This window comes from Bactrocera oleae, chromosome 4 (genome assembly GCF_042242935.1).
Source record: "Bactrocera oleae isolate idBacOlea1 chromosome 4, idBacOlea1, whole genome shotgun sequence".
In the NCBI taxonomy this organism is placed as follows: Eukaryota; Metazoa; Arthropoda; class Insecta; order Diptera; family Tephritidae; genus Bactrocera; species Bactrocera oleae.
In genome coordinates this window covers 45,995,061-46,018,744 of record NC_091538.1, presented here as the reverse complement: position 1 = coordinate 46,018,744, position 23,684 = coordinate 45,995,061, and the positions used below count along the sequence as shown (strand labels likewise).

At 33.9% G+C, this 23,684-nt stretch overlaps 1 protein-coding gene across 3 annotated transcripts in view; it reads left to right on the top strand.

The window, feature by feature from the left end:
- Positions 1–23,684, top strand: part of Trpm (transient receptor potential cation channel, subfamily M) — a 240,780-nt gene that overhangs the window by 43,328 nt on the left and 173,768 nt on the right. For all 3 annotated transcript variants that reach the window (XM_070108438.1, XM_070108439.1, XM_070108437.1), the window contains exon 3: positions 16,806–17,052. The gene's annotated coding sequence lies outside the window, so the exon portion shown is untranslated. The remainder of the gene's footprint in view (positions 1–16,805; positions 17,053–23,684) is intronic.

Here is a 23,684-nt window from a genome sequence, read left to right as displayed (position 1 = left end):
CTTTCAACTGCCTTTCGGACAAAAAGCACTGTTCAACAATCGAGAAGATGTCGGTTAAAGCTTGGACTTGGAGTAACCATTGAAAACACATAAATCTCTTTTGATATTTTCTGATGGCTCTCCCTCCGGCTTTAGTCCTGATCGAAGTACTGATGGAAATGCTCAGCTGATGAGAAAGCTAAGTAAAAAGGTATATTATTTCCAAATATTTTCCTTATGTTTATATGTATATGCAATATATAAATTAAATAATTCACATGTTATAAGATTGTACTTGCCTTTGGCTTATCTCCAAATTAACCCAACAAAAAATTGTCCCAAATAATCAGGGATACCCTCTTATTTTTATAAAATATTGACAAAACCTTACTCCGCAAATGCGCAACATACGACTCACGCACGTGCCCTTGTACACTTTGGGCTAGAAAAAAATGTATCTCAATCGCCCTTCCATTTCACGCTGCTTTTGAATGTCTCAATTGAATTGAAACATTGTAGGTACTTCGTACGGTGTCAGCCTGTTGTCGGTGGCGTATGAGCAACATTATTGTCTGCATGTACGCACAAATTGCCAATGTTCTTTTCATGCGTGCTCTTTTCCTTGTGTGTTTTGCTTCGCCTCCCCTGTCCTGTTGGAAGTTGATTTGAACTCATTTCATATGCACAGCTGCTCAAATGACTGCATTTTAATTCACTTTTTCCTTGCTTTGCTTTTGTTGGCTTAAAATGTGTCGGCTATGAATTATTTATGTTTTATGCTGCCGATGAATAATAAATCGAATTTGAGCGCACACTTTTGTGCATAAATAGAAATCAAATAAAATAAAATCTGTTTAAAAGTAATAAACAAGCGACACATGTGTGGCTAAATATTTTGACATGAATATAAAAAATTTAAATTCGCATATGCCAATTTCGATTAGTTATTAAGTGTTATTGAGAGCTGTGGCATGTTTTTTGACATTGTTGATTTTAAAAGTGATTGATTTTTTTAATTAAATTTTTTTTGTAAAGTGTTGACAAACCATTATAAAATTCGTGCAAAGTTATTTGATGGAAACCACATTCTTTAATTGCTTTTTATAATATTAAAGAGTTATTTTAATATTAAAGAGTTGCCACCGGATTGCATATAAAAATTATTTAAAAAAAAATTATTATATAATAATATTTAAAAATAAGTTGCTTAACAAGGAGATTCGCTAATTTTAATTAATTTCATCTGTTTGAGCAGTTCAACATGGCCACATCACGAAAGTGAGGTTAAGAATTCCTACCTCGACTAAACTTGTTTCAGATAACGCGATTTAAAAAACTCTTTACTTTGTTTTTAAAATTGAATACAAAATCCTGTAATTGAGAATCTTGACCATTTTTTGTTAACAAATTATTTAATGGTATTGCTTATAATCTTCATGTATGTGCTTATAATTAACATTTCGTGACGTGAGTAGTAGTAGGGCTTCTAAAAAGTAATTGCAGGGATATGAAAATGCCCATGTTGTCGTTCGGCGTAACGCTCAAAAAGTTAAAAGCAAATTAAAAATAGAAGGTTGCCAGATGTTGGAAAATAATTGGGTAAATTAAGATTCGATTCAAAACAAACACTACAAAACGGGCTTGAAACTGAATGTCTAGGCTTAAAATAAAACTAAAAAATATTCACAGTTTGCATATTGAACAAAAAGGGTTTAAGAGAGTTTACAATATAAAGAATTTTTGAGGAGGGTTGCCACCTTAAAGTTTAACTAAATAACATAAATAAGATATTAAAACCCGCGTAATAAACAAAACTTACTTTTACAAGCGTAACTTGCTTTAAATAGATGTATAGCGATGTATTTTTGATAAGAGTTGCCAACTGTACAAAAAAATGTAATTTTTATTATTATATAAACACACGAGCATTGCAATTTTAATAACGGTAGCCTAACAGAAACAAACCGCTTTAAACTTAAGTCATAAAGGTATAAATGTAAAAGTATGCAAAAGAGTAAATAAAAAAAATGCCGAACTAATCCTATATTTAACCACTAAGCTTATTAAATCAGCATAGGTAACTTCCTAAAAAGCATCCACTTCATGGCAGAACAATTACAAGTAGTTAAGTGCATAAAACTTGCCAAACAAAGCATTTATGTAATTGGAAGCGAAAACACTAAACCGCCCAATCCACACGACAAATAGCCGCTTGTTGGCGTGACTACATTTTGCCTGCGCGCCCAAAATCTGCATAACTAATCAGCTTTCCTGTTATGCACGCAGATGTAGTGCTATGGTATTGTTGTTGCTATAGTTATTCGATAGTAGCATGTGTTACGATTTTATAGCACTTTTACGAGCCTTTACATACCATAACTGTATGTCTAAGTAACGTGTGTATGCAATACGTTGCAGCGATTGTGGCGACTTTACGCTTTTATTGCAAGTGCTTAGCGCCAACGGACGTTACTAGGAGCTAGTACTTGTACTGCAAATAGCATTTGTGTGTAAATTTTGTAATCAAATTATATACGGAACTTTTAGTTGACAGATTTTGTTTGAAAATTTCATTTCATAAACCTATTGAGAATTTGAATAAATTTTGCTATATAAATGAAATTAATTAATTTATTTGAACAAAATTTTGCTATATAAATGAAATTAATTAATTAATTTATATATATTGAATTTATAAAGTATTTATGAGGTAGGTCAGATTTCCTAGCTTTATATAATATTCATTAACCGTTCGAAGTCAATTCTAAAACTTGAACCGTGATAACGCTTAGTCTTAGTCGACCTTAGCTTGTACATGATCCACGGCGTCGAGGTCTATACTCGTTCAACAGATAAATGTGATTCTAATACAAGTGGACAGACAGAATTTACACCTCAATCGTCGGCATTCATACATAATTATGTATATACTCTTTTGATATCAGACAGACAATTCAGAAAAATTGAAACCGATAAAATTGTAAATGTAAATCATTTGCACCTAAATCATACTTTAAGAAAATGATGTTTGTCTGTGCTACTTAAGTTACCAAAGTTATTTATACTTTTATTCTTAAGAACGATGGCAACCCTAGTGATATTAATTTTAATACTTTATAAATGCGAAGATTTCTTGTGAATTTTAATAAATAAATAAATTTGATTTATTTATTATTATTTTGTGTGCATTTTTCCAAAATGATGGCAACACTGAGCTTTTTATTAAATATTCCAAGCCAATAATTTTTTCTTCAGGCTTGTTCCTAAATTCTCATCATGTTTTATAATATATATACATACAAGGTGTGTTCCAAAGTAAACAGTAAAAAAGTAACAAAGTAAACTCTAGTGGCGCCATCTATATGTCGACTAGTGCGTTAGAATCTGCTATCCTTTATCGCCTTCCAGTAAAAATTTCATCTATTGAAAGTGAAGTTATTACGTTTTAAGTGTCAGTATGTTTTTGTCATCGGTGCGAAAATGAGCTTCGAACAAAGAGCAAACATTAAATTTTGTTTTAAAATTGGTAAAACTTTTACCGAAACGTTTCAATTGATGAAAAAACCTACCTACCTTTTCGGAAAAATGCATTTGCCGATGAAAGGAAAGCGTTATGCAGACGTGGAGGCCATTCAAAAGGCTTGCACCGGCATACCTGGCAACGAGCTAAAACACTCGTTCGACATGCTTTTGGACCGTCCAAAATGCTGTATTAATGCAGAAGGAGACTATTTTGAATAAAATTCATTGATTTTGCCGATAAAACCATTTGTTCTGTCTTTTTTTTAAAAGTCCTGTTTACTTTGGAACGCACCTTGTATATATAAATGATCAGCATGATGAGCTAAGTCGATTTAACCGTGTCCGTCTGACTGTCTGTCTGTTTATACGCGAACAGGTCCCTTAGTTTTTGAGTTCTCGATCTGAAGTTTTGCATATGTCCTTTTTCCCCTTGCTCATTTGTCGAAACCGCCGTTGTCAGACAAAGCATATAGCTGCCATATAAACTGAACGATCAGAATCGAGTTCTTGTATAGAAAATTTTTTATCTGACAAGACATCATTACAAAATTTGGCAATTATTAGCCAAGGCAACGGTACAATCTGCCAAAAAATTGTTCGGATAGGACCACCATAGCATATAAGTGCCGTACAAACTAAACTGTGAAGTGTATTTAGCTTCGGTGCAGTCGAAGTTAACGTCTTTTCTTTTTATTTAACATTTTATAGGTATTATATGGCAACCATTTTCTATGAAAATAAAGAGTTTGAATAATTTTGATTATTTTTTTAACTTCCCGCTAAGAAAATGGAAAATTTTCTAAAAATCGGGAAGATATTGGTTTCACCCCATTTTGCAAAAATCGAGTTCTCAACAGATCTCGACGTTCTGAGGGTCGAGGAAGCTTCCCCGAACATTTCTACGATGATGTCCGTATGTCTGTATGTATGTGTGGATGTATGTGTGTGTGTGGGGATGTATGTGACCCTCTTATAACTTTTATACGGCTCAACCGTTTGAATAAACTAAACGGCATTCCAAAGGGTTTCATTGCACTTGAATTTTGGACCCAATCGGACCAGTAGATTTCGAGAAATCTCAAAAATAAAAATTTTGAAAAATCGTTTTTTTTCGAATTTTTTCCAAACGACTTGACCGATCGACACCAAAACCTAATCAGTTCTAAACCTTGAAGAAACACATCGTTTGCCGCAAACCGGGTCGAAATCGGTTGATTTACTTGCTAGATTCCGAAAACGAAAAATTTCGAAGAGCTCAAAAGCAGTGAAAAAAGCGAAATTTGAACGTTAGCGTATGAAATTAGAGGGAAGTTGCAGGGATGGCCCTTGAGGCCAACCATTTTCCACATTTTTTTAGGTTTTAGTCGGTATAATATTCTATAATATTTTTTCGAAAAAGGGTTTCCGCTTATGTTTCAATTTACAGCGCAATAATGTAGCTTAACAAGGTTATTAAGTAAGCTAACGTTATTACCACATTACTAAATAGTGGGCGGCATGCAAATATAGTTAGATGAGCATGTATGCTATAACTGCCGTTAGGCGTTGCGAGCGTGTTGTGCCAAACAATAAATATTAATGGAATAGCGATAGTTGGCGATAAATGCCAGAACATATATGCTTATGGTATATGTGTGTATATGTATGTGTGTTTCTGCGTGTGTTTATGTATGTATAAGTGTGTATGTGTTTATATAATGCATAATCACATGTGTTGGAAAGGACAACAAGCTGGAACAACACAAATGCCGTTGTAAGTGCCAACTGATTGCCGTTAACACACACACATTTGCATAGCGCCAATAAAAAAGTGGCGAATAGGAAAAAGGATAGTAGCAAGCAAATCGACGCTTGCTTTTTTTACTTTTAATGTGTTGCTTTCTCTTATCGCTGCTGTGCTCACGCAACACATGCTACAGCGAATGACAAATAAATTTCATGGAAAATAATCAAAATAGAGTAGCAAGTAAAGCGCGCACGCAAACAAATTGAAACTGATATTGTCTAACGGGCTGCCTGTTGTTCGTGGGTAAAAAAAAGCATAAGCTTCACATACACGCTTGTTATTTTAAACCTTGTTGTTGTGGCTTGCTGCTTATGGCTTTTGGCACATGCATGCGGTGAGTTTTAATGGCGCGCGGCGTATGGCTTAATGAATTTAAAAATTCCAAAACAAAAAAAAAAGTGAAAACCGAGTGAAATTTTTTAGCAACGGCGTTCGTTTGTATTATTGCCAAGCGCCCAAGGCAAGCGCGTATAGATGGCTAATAGCTCTTATGGCGCGCATCATGCGTGAATGTGAGCTGATTGAAGTGCTAAAAATACATACATATGTGAAAAAAGTACCGTTACATTTGACACTAAGTGCTTGCGGCACTCGCCAACGTGTCCTTTAAGCCATGTGTTTATGTTATGTATGTATGTGTGCATCTAACCTTCGCAAACACATACAGACGCGCACACACACACACACATTATTTACCTTCATCATTTTCGACAGTTTCGTAACCCATTTCATTAGCTAAGGGTTCAATATACGCTAATTACTTTCATGCAAGCAAATGGCTGCAGCTTGACGCACATTTTGAAAACACACACACCCATACATATATATACCAACACAAATAGAAAGGCAAACAATCTCTAATATATTATAATCATCCGTCTTCCATTAAATTCGTCTGGACCTGATTTTTGTCATGCAAAGGTTAACACGTTTGACAAAAGTGCAAGGACCGTTATCCTTATCACTTAACCATATTTCATAAGCAAATCAATCAATCAGTCTCGGTATTCTCATATGCCATACATATCTACGGATGTGTGTGCGTTTGCGTATTTAAATGTATTAATTGACCTTTGGCTGCCTTTTGCTAAAAGCTATTGTTAATTAATATTGTTTGCTTTATATATAAGTATGTACATAAGTGTTGTTCATTTTAGTGACACTTCCATTAGATCGAATTCGGCTTTCAAATTAGTTTTTAAATTTACTCGTGTTTAATGTACTTATTGTTATGCATTTTGTTGTTGTTTTGACCCTTCAGCTACAGTTCATTGAGTGTAGTTTAATAATTATTGCAATTTGCATTTTTGGCGTCAATGTTTTGCTCTCGAATGAGTGGAGGGGAAAGCTATCCCTTCTCGAAACAGTTGCTACCACGTTGCGATAGTGGGATACGAACTAAAAATCATCTGCGACTAAAGGAACTCTGGTATGCAATGGTTGCACTCCCACTTGATGAATATCTTATACTGTTAAAACAACAGTAGCATAGTGAGGATTGTATGTTCTCTGCTCCTCAGCCGCACTTAGCAACCGACTGTTAGCATACGGCTCACAGCTCATGTTTCGCAAGAAGCTTTATCCAGCTAGAGCATTAAAATAATTATTGTTTACTGTGTTACCTTTTGTGGAAGAAAGAGGCAAACTACTTCTAAACAAGATTAAGTGAATCATGTGTTACCTCGCCTTGTTCGAATTAGTATCCAAATCTTTCAGTATAACAAAATTTAGAGATGTAGGGTTAAACCTTCTTTTTTCTTAGTGCGAATTGTTTCATGTCAGATATATACCTGAAACTTTAGAAAAGTGTTTTTATAATTTTATTCCTTACTAATTTTATAGTACTGGCCCTTTTTGGCTGTGAAATTTAAAATAGTATTACCTACATATTTTCGATTAAACGAATAAAATCGATAAGTGCGTACAAGAATTATATAGGCACAATAATTTTAAAGTTTTCAGGTAGCCTTCATAATTCCGCTATATACAGTGTATATCTAACCTTATTTGTTGGTGATTGGAGCAGTCTGTTACTCGATTTCGTCTTACATCTTTCTTTCCCTTACTTCAGTTCTGGTTAGATTTAATTTAAAAAGTCGTGCCTCAAAGGCCATATACCGAATATTCTAATTTGAGGTCGATGGTAGTTGGTAAACTAAGTCAGCTTTTCGACAAATTTTCTTCTACACTTTACGCTGATAGTCCTCAAATATGCTAACACAAAGGCTGCTTTTTTAGAAGAAATTGTACAATTTAATGTTATAACCAAGAATTAAGCTTTATTATAAAAATGAGGATTTGGCATTATGTTTTAAAAATGATTTCAAGGAAGTGACCGCAACGGCTAGCTCGAATAAATTCCAGTCATGCGGTCTAATGTTCGACAACTTTTTACAGCAATTGGGGCCGTATGTCAGCAATAACGCATCGAATATTCTCTTCTCACGTGGTCAATCGTCTAGAGCTTTTCTGCGTAGCAACGCCACTTCACATAACCCTATAAAAACAGTCCAGCGCTGTTAAATCACACGATATTGGAGACCAGGGAACAGGCCCACGACGCGAGATAATGCGCTCACTAAAAGTTTCCTTCAATACATTGTTTGTTTCGTTGGCTGTATGGTAAGTATGTCCCTCTACCCATAGAGTACACCAAGCAGTGACTTTTTGAGAATTCAATGGCGTCGCAAAATAATCATCTCTCCAAATGTGAGAAGCTTTTATTAACGTACCCATTTAACCAAACGTGAGCTTCATTGATAAAAAAAATCCTTTGTAAATCGGGATCGGTGGTCATCTCGTTTTGGGTCCATTCACCAACCGTGCGACGCGCTTGGTGGTCGGTCGGCTTCAATTTTTGTACGAGATCGATTTTGTAATCCGAAAATCAAGATCCTTCTTCAAAATCTTTCATAAAGTGCGCTATTTTTTGGCAATATGTTTGCAAGATTTGCAAATGTTGTTCCGCAATTAGTCTAAGTTTGCTGAAATGGCAAGCCAAACTGAATGTAAATCAAAAGTTTGTCAAAAAAACCAAGTCAACAAGAATTTCCCTTCTTTAAAACTCAAAGGCCAAAAAAAATTACCGTTATTATAGCTTAGCTAGTCTTATTTTGCATTCATTACTAACGTCAACTACCTGACACCCTGGTCTCAATTCTATTATGTGAGAATAGTTGTATTTCAGTTTATTTTAACGTTAATTATTATCATAAATGTAGACCAAACTCTAATCAAAGTCGCACAAAGTAAGTATTATAAGTTTAAACTCATTATTCATATTTTATGCTTTTGGTGTAAAATAGTTATTTATAATTTATTTTCATAGTAATAATATACCATATATGAGCAATAATGTATATATTAATTAACGATAATTAATCTAAGAAAAAATATTCATATTTTTTTTAATGTTTAGTTTAAAAAAATTGTACTTAAATAAATTTTTTTAGCCTCGGCATTATATGCTGACCACTGCGTATACGTAACTTTTTGTACAGCACTCAGCTCACATGTTACTTATTCCAGCAGTAGCACCTTGCTCTCTATAAGTGTGCACATGCTTTTATGCCTTAATTTCATTCAAAAAGCAGTCAAGTTCATTAAATTTGGCAAAATGCCTTTAAATTCGCACCCTTGCTTGAGTTCACGAGTGCACTTTAATCAGTGAAACCAAGGTCACGGCGACGCTGAAAATACGCGAACACTTCCTAAACGCGTTTAGGCGCATAAATATTTCTACCCACCTACAGCTATATATCTGCGTAGTGCATGCAACTTTCGATTTCATAAATTTGACGCAAAAAAACCGTAATTCAAGCACAATAACAAAAAGTCGCGAAAGCTACGACAAAAGTTGGCACATGGCCCACATCGACGCATACAACAAAAAACAGCATGTGTGTATACTATATATATCGGGCTCTTTATATATAGTATATGTAGATAAATCGCCGATAGTTGCTACACATTTTGATGTAATAGTTGCTGGCACGCGAGCTGTCGACGTACTGGCTGACATTTTGTCGCTCGAAACAGCAGGTGGACAGCAGTTCGCTACAAAAACAATCAGCGTAAAAATAGCCGCAACATAAAAGCAAGAATTTTTTATTCCTCTTCTTTTTCCTTGTGTTTTATCAGTAATCTCTGGAATAGAGCAGAAACGTGCTGATACTCTAGTAAACAGTCCCCGCTGGCATATACTTGCTTGCATTTCTGAACAGCAACTCTGTGTTGAGTGCTGTGATTTCGCTATTTCGGCTGTCACGTTCTCCCTTTTGTCACATTCTCATTCTACTGTGAGTATGTGTGTGTGTGAATGTGTTAGTGGGCTTGTAAAACACCTCTTTTGTTGCATTGTTTTAGAAATCACGCAAAAAGGCTTCAACTAAGTGAGTTTAACTGTAGTTACATAACTGCTGAGTTGTGCTGTGCTGCCAACAGCGCTGGCAGAGACAGGGTGTTTCAAATAAAATATAGTCATGTTGGATGTATGAGTCTCACTGCAGTATACCTACAAACGATATGTATGTACCATAACTTTGTAGATAAATATGTAAGTGTGCCATTGCACCTGTGTGCATATATTCATCCACAGTGTCGTGCAATATTTTTCGTAGATTATAAAAAAATGTATGATCAAAGTTAATTTACATCAGTGCAGAATCATTTGAAAATCGTAAAAAGTGAAAGAAACTCATGGTAGGTAGAAACACGTTGGAAACGAAAATTAAAATAACAAATATAAAGTAAAAATAATTTACGGGCGATCTGAAGTCGGGACCAGAACGAGGAGGGGCGTGGTTGAATTTCTATGGTTTAAAAACGGTTTATCCCGATTTTCGGCAAAACTAAGAGTCATGTAGAAAAAAGGCAAAGTGGTAGGCAATGAAAGGATCTCTAACTTTTATGTACAGACACATAATCAAAACTTTTGTGAAACCTAGACCTCAAAAATTTTTTTTTGCTCGAAAAGGCTGATCAAAAAGTTAGCAGCATCAAGTAAAAGCTGTGTCCGATTCGCCATTTTTTGTTTGCTATCTTTGCATCATTTTTGTCAAAAATAAAAATACAAGTAATTTTTTAATAAATTCTGAATTATTAAAAAATTACTCCAAAAATATTTTTCCTTGCCAACTAAGCCATATAAAAATTCGGTTAGAATTCTTAAGTTATTATTTTAAGCACTTTTAACTCAATATATTTTTATCTAGAGGATTTATATTAAGCATACCGGTATAAATAAATCGATTATTTACATTTGCAAATCAGTTTAATTGAAGAACATTTTATAATGACCATAACTCTATCAAGCTTTATTCAAATACATTGTTTCAAAAATCATGACAATGATTAATCGATTATCTATATTTCTAACCTAGCTCGGCTAAAGGAAAAATTATATTAAGTGTAACGGCATAAAGTTTTAATTAGTGTAAAATTTGTGAAAGACATGTTATCGATTAGTCGATTATTCACACTTCTAAATCAGTTTAGCGAAGGGAAAGTGTTGTATAATTAAGGTATAATAGTGTTAAACAAAAAAAGTTTCTTTTAATTAGGACGTTATCGAATTATCGATTGCTAAACCAGTTTAACTAAAGGAAGAATTATATTAAGCACACCTGTATCAATTTTTAAATGAATATAAACTTTTTCAAAGACATGTTATCGATAAAACGATTGTTCATATTACTAAATCAGTTTAACTGAATGAAAACTAAATTTGAGTATAATGCTGTTATTCAATGTAAATATTTTAAAAGACCTTGTTGACGACTTATCGATAAACCAGTTTAGTTAAAGGGAGAATTATATTAATTATAACAAAACTAAAATTATAAATTAATCGATTATTCACCCTTCTAAATCTGTTTTACGTTTAAAGGCCATTTTATCTAATTTTTTGTTTTCACATTGTTAAACCAAGTTCTAATTAAAATAAGACCATGTTCATATTTCCTAATAATATTTTTGTACTTTCTTCTTCTTTACTTCGTCGTAGTAATATATTGAATAATATTTCAGGTCACTGTGTCTACATGCGTGCTTGTAGTTGGAGTATATTTTAGAGAATTATTGTTGTCACCTCCCTTATGTGTTGTCTATGTACTTATGTATGTTTTTGTGCTGACCTTAGCAACTAACTGCTGACTGTTTTTGTGTTTTCCGCTGGCAATACTGGCGCGCAGATTCAAAAGAATTGCTGGAAATGCAATTAGTTAAATTGGACTTTTTAAAAGTTCTTCTTTTGTAGCCAAAGTAAATGCAATGTGTTGGAATTTATGTTCGCGTGCCTTGTGTGTTGGCAGCTGACTCACTTATATATAGATTCTAAGCTCTGTGCACCATCTAAATTGTTAAAATTATTTCTATGTTATGGAAGCCAATAGAGTCGTGGGCAATAGTTTGCTAGTTAGTCGGCAGAGATTGCAACATTTTCCAAAGTTTGCTCATTAAAATCTTGTGTGTGCGCATTGTAGGGCATCGGAGCAATTAGTATAATAATGTATTTACTCGAGCGCAATATATTTTGCACTACTAACGTGTTGTGTTGTGTATGTATTGTAGTTTGTGGCGGTAACGGTGCAAGACTCAAATGTATTGTATATAATATATACTTTCTGCCTTATCCGACTCATAATTTTGTTTTTAGCACTTGTGAAAGCTTGATGTATTCACAGTTTTAAGAAAAATGGAAAAAGAGCAATATTGCACGCCCTGGTTCCGCAAAAACGACTTGCTAGGGAGATAGTTTGACAAAAGTCTGCGATCTCGCATTGTTAGACCACCATGACCACGGAACGGCAGAAGCAGTATTCTGGGATTCAGAAACATTTAGGTGAGATCTATATCGACTACTTGCAGAACCTCGATCGGTCATCGCTTGACTTTGCAGAATATTGGTCCGATTCGACGCTGAATTACACCATCTCACATTCCCACCAACGTCATATCAAATTCTGCTATGAACTGCTGCTCTATTCATTTACCGTCTTTTCCAGATTTGGTCTCATGTGACTTCTTTTCGTTCACAAACTTGACAAATTAATTCGTCGAGCAGAAAGTTTTTTCGCCACCATGGAATCCTACTTTCCACACCTCGAAGGCTTTTTCATTCAAAACTTCAACGTATTTGTCTTTATTCAATAGCTTCTTTGAAGTAAAGATCCATTAGGTGTTGATCTATGATAATGGTAATTATTTTCACTGAGACGCAGTGATTATAGCTGTGCCTTATATACTCCATAGGATCTGTATTCCATCCAAAGATTTCTTTTCTACGATATTAGATTTTTTCTAGCCTCTTGGATGAAAAATTGAAAACTTCTGAGTGTATTTCTGCCATAAAAAGTATCTCATAACAATCTTTCAGTCAATTGGAGCCGACTTAAATCTACCTTATCGGATTCTATTTTTACTATAATATCAAGTCGCATGGCACAAATAGGAGTCATTGTTCATCTAAATATTAAATAAAGTGTAAGTGTCAAGGTAAATCATTCTATTCTTTATTTCAAAAAAATATTTATTTTCACTGGCTACAAGGTATAAATGTCGATGAATATCTCAAAAACCTTGCACCATCTATGTATTTTGAATACAGTTACAATCTCTCAGTGTTGCACCCTGTATAACTGCAACAAATGCAGCGCGTACTTGCGCGCTACTTTCATCACTAAACCCAGTTATTAGCGACACTTGATAAAACGACCAGAAACACACTCACACACACATACGCAAAGGTACTTAATTGTATTTGTAACGCGCAACTTACATTTCTACTTTAAGCATAATAATTGCTCTGTAAGCGAGTGCTATGCATGTACGTATGTGTGTGTGTGTGTGAGTACTTGTAGATTGCTTCGAGAAGCGTATAAAGCCACATAGCACACTTGCCACTATTTCATTGCACTTCGGCACTTTGTAATCAGTCACGAATATTACTCACGCGCCAAAGCACTCACACACACACACACATGCGCTTACATGAATCGATAGCAGCGTATGAGTATGCTTATATATTGCTTTTAAGTGTTTGTGTTGCTGTTTATTCGTTTACAATTTGTTGTTGCAACATTAGCTTAGCATCTCTGGCAGGTGCTCGTGTCGAATCGCATGCAACACACGCGCTTAACAACTTGACTTTTGCCTGCCTTGCAACCTATTCTCACGCTTTTTGTACTTTGCAAACTTGTTGTTGTTGTTGCGTTTTCATTGTTGTCGTCAGATACTATTCGTTTGGCGCTACGAACGCTTAGTTATTTATGTATGTATGTTTGTATATATATGTATAGAGTGCATGAATAGTCGTGTGAATGAATATAAACGCCCTTAACTGCTGCAATTCTTCTACACTCATATGTACACATTCATATGTAGAAAAGTATATGTACATTAGGATATCCGTTATTTCTCCAAGTCGATTGTGCTTTTATTTTTTGTTTTTTGGAAACGCCCCCTGAAATATCAGTTTTCGTCCAAAAAAAGTATCCAAAGTAAACAAACTCTTTATTTTCAATTTAAACCGTGTCTAAATCATATTTCTCTCTCCATGTTTATAACATGGAATTTTGTGATATTTTTTATTGAACAAGTAAATCTACAACTTTTATACAGTGATATCCTAATACAAAATTTGCCACTTTACAAAAAAAGTCGTAATGATTTGTAATTTCCGAGCATTCATACAAGTGATTTATACATTCTGTGTTGCTTATACGACATGGCTTACTGTATGAATACAGTACATTTGATGCATAACTTTAAATGCGTACAACTTTTAAAAGAATGTTTGTAAAAACAAAAATCATCCCGACCTGTTTAGTAAAGAAGAAAATTTTGTATTAGCATACCTTTTTTCAAAGTTTTAGATTCATCTGTTTTGGAGATAAAAAATTTATTGTGAAAGATCAAAAAAATTTCCATATAAAATTGATTGAAAAAGTAGAGCAATTTAAGCACGCCTTTAATAGAAAATGAAGAGTTTGTTTGCGTTGGATTCTTCTTTTTAGGTCAAAACCTAAAACTTAGGGTGCGTTTGCAAAAAAAAAAAAAGAATAAGAAAAAAAGTTAACTTGATTTTGATTAGTTAGTTTGTATGGCAGCTATATGCTGTGTTGATCCGATCTAAACAATTTCTTCGAAGAAGTCTTAGACAATAACTCATGCCAAATTTTGTGAAGATATCTCGTCAAATGAAAAAACTTTCCATACAAGCACTTGAGTCCGATCGTTTAGTTTTTATGGCAGCTATATGCTATAGTGATCCGATATCGGCGGTTCCGACAAACGAGCAGCTTCTTGGTGAGAAAAGGAGGTGTGCAAAATTTCATTTCGATGTCTCGAAAATTGAAAAACTAGTTCGCGTATATACAGACAGACGAACATGGCTAAATTGCGTCACGCTGATAATTTATATAATATATACATACATATATTTAATAGGGTCTCCGACGTTGCCTTGTGAGCGCTACGAACTTCGTGTCAATCTTAGTAAATCCTGTTCAGGGTATAAAAATCAAATTGGGAAAATAACGAACAACCTAATGTATGCATATACCTGGACACTCATGACTGCTGCTTACTAATGGGGATTTCCGTCTTGTTGAGTACTTAGTATGTGTTAAGCTTGATATGTATGTGGATATCTATTATGCACACATCTACGCAAATGCTCATACATACAAATATGTGTCTCAAGTTCACCTGTGGCGTTTTCGTGTTTCTCAAACTCTACTGCGTGTGTATGTGTGTGCTTACAATGTCACCTGCTCTGCACTGCTACATATGTATGGCTCTGTGTTAAAGGATATTCATGATTTCATTAAAATTTGTTGCAATGCTCTTAGCACACTCTCACTGCGTCAATGAATGCCAGCACATTTGTAGCAATGCGTGAAATTGACTTACTCTGTATCTGCAAGGTGTGAGTACACCGCAAAAAATTCCAAAAAAAAGTTACGAATTTATTTTCCGTTTCTCCTTCAACTAGTTTTCGTGCATGTATCCGCATTTGTACGTGATTTATGTTGAATTAATATGTAGTTTTATATTTATCTTGTAAAATCATCAATGACACGGCAACGCGTGCCCGTTGTTTGACACCTCTCATATACAAACGGACACACGCGCTCATAGATAGCTCATATGTACTTATGAAGAGGTGTTTATTGAGATGGAAAATAATGAATATGATTTCGTGGTTGTTGTTATCACTTTGTAACAGGAAATAACCTTGTGTTGCATATTTGCAGAAAATTGCAATTTGACGTTTTTGTTATAAATACAGTTTGCTAAGAGCAGCTCTAAAGTTTTCAATATAAATAAGCTGATGTTATATTGAATTAAAAGTTTTCAGCATTGAATAAAACATAATTTTTAGTGCTAATGCCAACAAGAAAAAACAGATTTCGTGACGATACCTTGTCAAACAAAAATGTTTTCCATACAAGAACATGATTTTTATAGATCAGCTTGTATGACAGCCATAGTGGTCTTATCTGAAAAAATTTTTTGGCGATTGCACCGTTGTTTTGGGAAATAATACATGCCAAATAATCGTAAAGATATCTAGTCGAATACAAATGTTTTTCATTCAGGAACTTAATTTTGATCGTTCAGTTTGTATGACTGCTATAGCTATCCGACATCAGTGGTTCCAACAGATGAGCTGCTTCTTTAGAAGGAAAGGACGTTGATCATTTATATTACGTGTAGTAAAAAGAAATCCATTATTTTTGTAATAAATGATTTTGACATTGTACAAAAAACGGTTTGCAATCTTTCGAGCTCATTTTTGACATGAGAAAGCTTTCTGAAAATAGTCGCTGTACCATTCGAAGATGAAATGAAACTAAAATTAACCATAATTTATCAGTTATCATCGAAATGAATAAAAATTCCATAATTAATTTTTGATGACCATGATCTAGATAGCCGACAGCCTAAAACTATCAAATAATTTCTCAAGTCACGAAAGACGATGAAGAGATTGTACTAATTGAGTTTCGGGTTACCCTCGGACCTTGCCCCAGCAACATTTTCCTGCCTATGTTAAGGCCTATTTCGTAACAAAATACCAATCGCCCTATAAAACTGGTATTGAAAAGTATATAGCTTTCGATGGCACCTATATTTAAGAATGAAATTTATTTTGCGAAAAAGATGTGTTTTTCTTTAAACTTTACGAATTTTTGGTTGTATGTTACATCCGTCCAAGATTTGGGGTTTGCGCTAGTAAAGATGGTACTCTAGCTCTAGTTTCATTTTAGGAAAGTTATCAACTCCAACTCTTCTACAAAAGGATTCTCTTCTTCTTTTTTCTTAACTCGTTGTAAACCCTGTTCAAAAGTGACAAAACAGTAAATGGAAAAAAATGCCACATCAAATTGCGCTTTGATTATAAAATAATTCCATCAAAACAATCATAATAATTCTTTATTAAAATTGAATGCGTATTAAATTATGCATACATATATTCCAGCTGCAAAATAATTCCTATATTTTTTACTTACAGAATTTTCAAATGATATGGTATCAACAGAAAGCCTTGGAAACGAACGCAAATTCAGCAGAGATTAGCGTCAGTTATTAAGCAATTTAATCACCAATTCGGCTCACTCCAATCATTTAAATCTCTTAAATTGGAAATTTCCTGCTATATTTGATTTAAGCAAAGATAATTTACACTTCGAAGAATTGAAAAATTACGATAAATCCGCTACTGGCGTGACACATTTCCAGAAAAAGCTTTCAATTTGTAGGTAAGTGATTTGATTTGGTATAGATTCTACTAAAAAAATAATAAATAATTTAAAATAAAAACGTATAAAAAATAAGCTGTATGCAAGTTCACTGTGTGTGACTTGCTTCTGTTTTATACATGTAGTATAATTTAAAGGACTCTAATAACATATTTCAAATATAAATATATTTATTATTGTTTCCATGTGTGTATGAACAACTACAGTAGTGGTGTTTAAGATGCTTTGAATTCGTTTTGTATATTTTATTATACTCTGAGCAGGGTATATTAGGATTAGAATCCAAAAATAAACGTGGGCGACCCATATATGAAGAATCAGCATGGCGTCTTACTGCTCGTCTGTGTATACGTAACCGTTAGTTTTTAAGATATCGGTATGAAATTTTGCACACCTCTTGTTCTGACCAAGAATCTGCTCATTTTTCGGAACCGCCAATATCGGACAACTAGACTATAAAATTATGAGATCATATGTTCTTTGGCACCATAAGCGCAATCAGGCTATTGTCGCACCCACAAAACGCCATTAGTCTTCATCATAATGTCATTACGAGGCTTCACAATATGACACCACAAGACTGCTATTTGGTACAACGAATTGCATTAGAGAGGGGCATCTGCGGTTTAAAATTTCTCAGAAAAGTGGGCTTGGTCCCGCCCTCTAATTGATTTAATACATAAGACTTTACAGCCGAGATGGTACAAAAATACTTCATAAGAGCTGGTGTCAAAATTGAAAAATGGGCATGGCACTGTCCGCATGTGGGTGAAAACCGATATCTCTGGACTTACTCGACCGATTCCAACCAAATTTGGTAGATAGCATCCTGACATTTTTGTATCGGCTAAGATTCATACCCTGCTCATATGAGTTTTAGAAATGGGCAGCTGGTGGTTTTGAAAGTTCCACAGTGATCATTACAGGAAAGACGTTTTTTTTTGCGAAAGTGTCAACCGAAGTAAAATAAATTTGATCCATAAATTCAACTCTTGAAAGTGTCTATACTTTAGTTGGGGAGTTTATTAGTATTATATTAGTGTTTTGCATATTTAAGATCAGTTTTACTATTCTGAATGGTTCAAGTGACAAATAAAAATAAAAATTTCTTTCTTTTCTTGTATTTAGAAGACTTACGGCTTAAACTCAATTATCGTAATTTATAGATAACCAAAATAAAGTGCGGCAACGTTTTTTAATGCAAACAACTGACTTTCGCAACTATCGTCAAATTAGAACATAGACACGATTTGTTAACATTGGAGCAACAGCGCCAACTATCTAAAAATTTTGTATAGCGGGGAGTCGGGGAGTACCAAACGTCAGGGTAAACGATATAGTTGAAATATAAAGAGAGAGAAAGAAAGATCTTTTCAAAAGAGATCAACTTAGATAGTTCAATTTGTAGCTTCCGCTTAGAATATATTTATATAAAAGTTCTGCAACTTCAAACCAAAATCAAGTGACTTTTGATTTAAATTCAACGAATATTTGTCGGAATGCCGAATTTTACTTGGTATAAACATTAAAATCTATTTAATAATTGCGATTATTTACAAACAACATTTGCATGGACATTGTAACTGTCTGTTAAGTTTAAGTGAATCACTCAAGTGTACCAATGGCTTATCACAATGTTGACATATTCACTCAATATTTGCCGTTGTCAAAGCGCTCGAGCGTATTATGTAACATGCAACACTGCACACTTCAAACAGCACTTGTTTGCGCTACAACAAACACACACTCAATGTTAGAAGCAAAAATTACGAAAATATTTTAATTGCATTCGCTTGACAACCGGTATTATTTTTGTTGAATTTTTTCCAACACTTTTACATGTCCATTACAATTGTACCGCTATAATAGTATTGCTGTTGGGACAACTCTTCATGTTGGCTCCTTTATTGCCACACAAACTGTTGCATGTATTGTTGGCGCTTATTGCCTTCGTTTTCGACTTCGCCTTCGCCGCCAGTGCTGCCACAGTTTTTGCAAATGAAATCAATTTTTTGTTATGCAAGAAACCAACAATGTTAAGTGGACAAAGCGTCGCAGTTAGACATTGGATGTAAGTTATATATGAATCTGAGTGCCAATTTCAATGGTTTGTTAAATAACATTCATGTGCAACATGTTGCACAAAGAGAACCTTGCTTTAATGTTCGTTAAAGCCCTGTAGGAAATTTTAAGTGTTGCATAATGCAGAAGCCTAGTGCTTACTAACTAGTAATGCTGATGGTATTGAAGCCATCTTACGGAAAGGTTACTTTCGAGTAATTATTTTATGGGGAACTTAGCTTGAGCTCTGAATAATCCGTTATTTGAAACTCAGTTTTGAGAAACTTCTGTGTTTATAGGAGTGGCACAATTCTTATTAATACTTATTACTGTTAATAAGTTGGCTTAACCATGCTCAAGATCAGGATTTTGATTTTCGTTAGGTTAGGTAAAACGGTCGATCCAACTTTAAAATTGACGCCCGACAAGATGTTTAGCTTCGCATGGATGCAAAAATAAAACAAAAATAGTATTTTTTATCCTTTATTTTGTACGAGGTTGATGATAAAAGCTCAGGGAAATAAATTTTCGACACATCATATTTATGTAATTGGTTAAAAATATCGTTATTTAAAATATAATCCTGTCGGTATTCTTAGATTAGATCTATATGATAACATTTTATGATTTAAGATGGCTCTCAACTCGTAAAAAAACTTTGAACAGCTCACGATATTCGGTTGTTAATAATCGGAACGGGCCTCATGTTTTCTGCCGCTAAACCAGGAACTAAGAAATTATATGTTAAAGAAGAACGTGGAACTTTAAATCGTCCTTCATCTCGAGAATACCACAAAGCGCATATAATCAGTGGAATCATCGAAATTTGACTTGATTTATAATGCTTTTTTTCTGAATATATTTTTTTAGAATAAATTTCATTGCGAGCATATTACAATATCTTAAAAGGCCGCTTGAGTATTTTGAAATTTTTTTCCCAAGTTACCCACTGTGAAGAGAAATATATATCTCGGTTCATTCTTCAATTCCAAAAATTTAAATATACATACATTGATCTCAAAAGTGGAGGGCTATAAAATACGTTATATTCACAACCTGAACAGGGTTTATTAAGTTTGTCACCAAATTTGTAAATTATATATATGTATAAATGATCAGCATGACAAGCTGAGTCTGAAATTTTGCGTCCCATTCTTCCCAAGAAGTTACTCATTTGTCCAAAATCGCTGATATCGGACCACTATAGCATACCTATATCTGCCCTACAAACCAATCAAGTTTTTGTATGGAAAACTTTTTTATTTGACAAGGTATCGTCTCGAAATTGTCCAAGGTAACGGTTGAATTTCCTAACAAATCGAACCATTGCAGCATATAGCTGCCACACCAACCGATCAAAAGCAAGTTCGTTTAAGGAAACCACAAACTTGTGAAGGATATTATAGCTTCGCAATTTCGCAGTTTTGCGGTTTAAAAACCATTTTAATGATAATACTTCAATCATCTTAATAAATGTCATGCTTGATTCTTGTTGGATCTCAAGAATTACTGTGATATACTGCTGGAAAGAACAGACCTTGATCGAATCAAATCAATCAACCTCGACTGTTTTTGAATAGATTTTCACACGCTACGGTTTTTACCTCTTTTAGTTCTCCCGGTATACGGACGACAAACGTGTTCAATATTTATTGTTTGGTCAAGTTAGATCTACCAAGAGAGCTCTATAATACATACTTGTACAACTCTTTATTGTTTCTTCACGAAACTTTATAATCTTATAGACCTCAACTCGCTCGAGGGCTTACAATGTATCTACTACGAGGTGGCTTGGAAGTAAATATTTAAATAAATTTTTGAGGCCCGGAAAAAAATAAAAGTATTTTATGCTTCAGTGGGAAAAGAGTCAGGAATGATGATTCAATTTTTATTGGTTTTATATATTTCTTCCAGTTAGTTTTCTAAAGTATTCATATGTCACTTCGAACTTCCTTTTCTTAATGAGACTTTTCTCTGTGTTTTAGGGGGTTATATATATGAATATAGACCAACATTAGCACACATTAATCTCTAAATTGGCAGCCATTGTTGCCAGTCACGATTGTAAAAATCTTCCTACTTTAGCTCGTTTCATTTCGTTTATTTCAATGCCATTCGCTGTAATTTGACTTTTGTTGTTTTTTGATTGTGGCGTCATTGCGAAGTATTGTGAAACGGCTAAAATCAAAAACAGCAAACCAACAATGACCAGCAGAAGCAATAACTGTAAAATAATGGACGTCAATGGCATAACTTGCATGCCACTTAAAAAGGAGCAGCGAAATGAAGTCGGAGAGGATTGAGTAGGACACTCACATACTTTTTCTTGTGTGCTCGCCTTTATGTGTAAATATATTGAATACAATGCCAAATGACTGTGCAAATGAAAGAAGCTATGAAATATACAGCTGCGAACTCTCTATTCTTCCGAAATCTGCCGCTAGCTTTTATTTTAACATTTACTGCCAAGAAATGCATAGTTTATGTGTAGACATTATAAGAGCGCTAAAGGGCCAACCACAACCTCAATTTTCCATGAGCTATTCTCATAATATAAGTATTTGTTTTAAATAAAATGTCCTTAAAAACTAGCACCCTTGTTCTTACTCTGTGAAATAATGATCACTATCAGGTGCCAGATTATATCTAATTGATAAATATATAGATGAAGAAGAAACCTCTACTGAAAAAGTTTCATGAAATTGCTCGGTATAAAACTGGACAATGTGCGTGACACCTCCAGTCTTAAGTTGAAATTCCATATCTTAGGAACTATTCCACCAATGTAAATCAAACTTTATGCCCAATATAATCTTGATATTCTGATGTTACATTCTGCGCTAAATCGGACTATACCCAGGATTACTTCCTAGTTATCACACTTCACCTTACAGTATACAAATTAAGCAGTAATGAAGAAATCGAAATACAACTTTGCATAAATAGTGCGTTCAAGTTATACTATTGAATATATACTTGTAGACCCAGTGACTATGGCTGGCTTTTTACTGATAATATCAGTCAATTTGAATGATATATATTATTAAAATTCAGCGGTAAGGTAAACTCTAGTCAATACCTCCCTTATTCCCCATATGTCTAATATAAAAAATTCCGAACTTTCGGTTGACTTTATACCGTATATATGGGGCAATCTGTGAGTTATCTTAACGAAACTCTGAGAAAAACTTTGTGATCATAGAATATCATGATGCCAAAACTAGATAAAATCGGGTCAATACTACGCCATACATACATATATAATATAAGTATTTTAAACTTCCGGTTGGCTTTATGCCATATAATTTGGTCGATATGTTGGATATTAAGTGAACATATAATATCGAATCGAATAGAAGTTTATTTCCGAAAACGTGTTAAATGGATCCACGAATTACGCCATTCCTATATACCAAACGTATATAATAATTTTCGTAATTATAATAGACTTTATGCCGAATGGGTCGGTCAGTGTGGGAGTCATATGCATAAAATTGCGTGAAAACCCTGTTTTCGAATACACTTGAGTAATACTATTCTCTATGTAGCGATCTGACTTTCCAGCTGACCTTAAACCGCTTATGTTTTTTTCCAAAAATTTAGAGCTGAATATGAATGAAATTGGTCTAGCCCTTATACCCCTAATACTTATTCTCGTTTCCAATCATTTGCTTGAATTTCTTCTCATATAAACAGTATATTAAATTTAGCCTTTTTGGTTGAGATTTTATCTCATATATCTCATTTAAGTTAACTGAGTTTATTTTATTACCAATATCTTGGACACGAAGCAAAATGTGTATACCACCTATAATATAAATATTTATATTTTTGGTAAAATTTTCCGATTCATTTAAAAGTATTACTTATAATATTTTTGCGCACAGTACTCGCTCTTATTTCTACGGTGCTAATCTTACAGGCTTTTCTATGGGATTTTTAAAGCAGTTGCTCCATCTTGGGTGCCCGAGTAAGATTACTACTATAAATAATAGCAGTCAACTGTTCTCGCTATACGAAGAGCTCTCGTCTCTTTCAACCGCAAACTAATATACAAATTTGTGGTGAGGATATTCTTTGTCTTTTAGTTTGTTTATCGAGAGAACAGAAGTATGTGCCTTTAACTTGATGTCAGTACCGTCACCCCGGTGGGTATGGAGTATTTAAAAATTACCATTTAGGGGGTTTGGAATGCAAGGTAGCCTTAGTAGCAATTTAGTCACAATTTCACATTTCTATTTGATTTGTGTCATAAATATGAGACTTAACGAATGCTTTTTTAACATTTATTATTAATAGTAATATTATTATTGTGCTCTCATTTCTTTTGCCTGTTTCTGATAAAAATTTATTGAAATTATTAAATTTTATTGAATATTATTTATTAATTCTTTCTAATCATTAGCAGTGCATCTGGAAGTAGCTACCTACCTGTTTTCTAGAAAATAATTAATTTCGTAATTTTATAATCTTCTCATACGAAAATCCAATGAAAGGTGAACATATACTCTACAGGCTTTACTGAAATTAGTTACCACAACATTTTACTTTAATTTTAATTTTTAAGAGAT